The sequence below is a fragment of the Oncorhynchus tshawytscha genome, linkage group LG05 (assembly GCF_018296145.1).
Source record: "Oncorhynchus tshawytscha isolate Ot180627B linkage group LG05, Otsh_v2.0, whole genome shotgun sequence".
Taxonomy (NCBI): domain Eukaryota; kingdom Metazoa; phylum Chordata; class Actinopteri; order Salmoniformes; family Salmonidae; genus Oncorhynchus; species Oncorhynchus tshawytscha.
Window position 1 is genome coordinate 81,335,039 of NC_056433.1, and position 2,500 is coordinate 81,337,538.

The 2,500-nt window shown below is 43.3% G+C and overlaps 1 protein-coding gene across 1 annotated transcript in view; it reads right to left on the reverse strand.

Annotated features, from left to right (window-relative positions):
* ano8b (anoctamin 8b) overlaps window positions 1–2,500 on the reverse strand; it is a 103,673-nt gene that overhangs the window by 39,577 nt on the left and 61,596 nt on the right. The window lies entirely within an intron of this gene.

Genomic DNA, 2,500 nt, shown 5'->3' on the forward strand with positions numbered 1-2,500 from the left:
GTGTGTGGTTGTGTGTGACTGTGTGTGTGGTTGTGTGTGTGTGACTGTGTGTGTGGTTGTGTGTGTGTGTGTGTGTGGTTGTGTGTGTCACTGTGTGTGTCACTGTGTGTGTGACTGTATGTGTGGTTGTGTGTGTGTGTGGTTGTGTGTGTCACTGTGCATGTGGTTGTGTGTGTGACTGTGTGTGTGTGTGGTGTGTGTGTGGTTGTGTGTGTGGTTGTGTGTGTGTGTGTGACTGTGTGTGTGGTTGTGTGTGTGTGTGACTGTGTGTGTGGTTGTGTGTGTGTGACTATGCGTGTGACTGTGTGTGTGTGGTTGTGTGTTTGACTGTGTGTGTGACTGAGTGTGTGGTTGTGTGTGACTGTGTGTGTGTGGTTGTGTGTTTGACTGTGTGTGTGATTGAGTGTGTGGTTGTGTGTGTGTGGCTGTGTGTGTGGTGTGTGTGTGTGTGACTGTGTGTGTGTGGTTGTGTGTTTGACTGTGTGTGTGATTGAGTGTGTGGTTGTGTGTGTGATTGTGTGTGTAGTCAGAGAGAGAGAAGATAGGTAACACAACAGAATCATTATTTCATGTCCAGTACTGTGTTTAGCACAGCCCCAGAATCGGTTCTAGAATTGAAGTCCTTCCAACATTCTACAACAGACAGAACACTCACAGGGCTTTAGGCAGGGAACCGATGGCCAATATACATTTCACAGTGGCAGCAGTGTTGCTAATCACAATTTATTTTGCCGATGACTGTAGTATGATAATAGACTGCTTCATTTGGAACAGCCACAGGATATCAGAGCTTTTAGCCCTGAGCTGCATATGCTTACACTATACCGCACTGCTAAGAGTTGCGTTTGAGAGGGGGACCAGCAGGAGCAGGACTTGAACCAACAGTTCCTACATCAACAGTAGAGCTGACTATGGGAAAAATATGTCGATGTGCCCTTGAGTCAGTGGCTCTGGATAAGAGCGTCTGCTAAATGACTAACATTTAAATGTGAATGTCTGTATGTGTGTGTAGCTAGTTCCTGCATCTCTTATACAGGGCCTTCAGAAAGCGTTCATACCCCTTGACTTATTCCACATTTTTTGTGGAATTTTTCCTCACCCATCTACACACAATACCCCATAATGACAAATTGAAAACATGGTTTTATACATTTTTACAAATGTATTAAATATTAAATACTGAAATATCAAAACTGTAACTAGGCCACTCAGATACATTCACTGTTGTCTTGGTAAGCAACTCCAGTGTAGATTTGGCCTTTTAGGTTATTGTCCTGCTGAGAGGTAAATTAATCTCCCAGCGTCTGGTGGAAAGCAGACTGAACCAGGTTTTCCTCTAGGGGTTTGGCTGTGCTTAGCTCCATTCCGTTTCCTTTTTATCCTCAAAAACTCTCCAGTCCTTACAAGCATACCCATAACATGATGCAGCCACCATTATGCATATCTTTAACATGCTCAAAGGGGTATTCAATGTCTGCTTTTTTTATACCCATCTACTAAAAGGTGCGCTTTGTGAGGCATTGGAAAACCTCCCTGGTCTTTGTGATTGAATCTGTGATTGAAATTCACTGCCGAGGGACAGAACTGTGTGTGTGGAGTATAGAGATGAGGTAGTCATTCAGAAATCATGTTATATTTTTACTCCTGTACATATTTATACCATAACAAAAGGGTTGAATACTTATTCACTCAAGACATTTCACCTTTTCATTAGATTATTCAATTTTTTTGGCAAACATTTTCAAAATCATAATTCCACTTTGACATTATAGTCTATTGTGCTTAGGCCAGTGACACAATATCTCTATTACATTCATTTTAAATTCAGGCTGTAACACAACAAACTGTGGAATAAAGTCAAGGGTTATTCAGAAAGGCGCTGTAGATTACCTTATGAGTTCCTGCACCTAAATATAAACAGAACCGCCACCTATTTCCATCCAAGTCAAGCACTGGTTTAAACAGGTCGTTAGAAAACACACACTAGTACCATAAAGGTCCAGATTGCTTAACAGTGGTTGTTGTACACTCACATACAGACCTTTTAGTCATTTTGGTGGCAGGTAACCTAGTGGTTAGAGTGGAGGGGCGGCAGGTAGCCTAGTGGTTAGAGTGGAGGGGCGGCATGTAGCCTAGTGGTTAGAGTGGAGGGGTGCCAGGTAGCCTAGTGGTTAGAGTGGAGGGGCGGCAGGTAGCCTAGTGGTTAGAGTGGAGGGGCGGCAGGTAGCCTAGTGGTTAGAGTGGAGGGGCGGCAGGTAGCCTAGTGGTTAGAGTGTTGGACTAGTAACCAAAAAGGTTGCAAGATCAAATCCCCGAGCTGACAAGGTAAAAATCTGTCATTCTGCCCCTGAACAAGGCAATTAACCCACTGTTTCTAGACCATCATTGTAAATAAGAATTTGTTCTTAACTGACTTGCCAAGTTAAATAAATGAACATTTAGCAGACGCTCTTATCCAGAGCTACTAGTGCTAGTGCCTTGTTCAAGGGCACTTCCATAG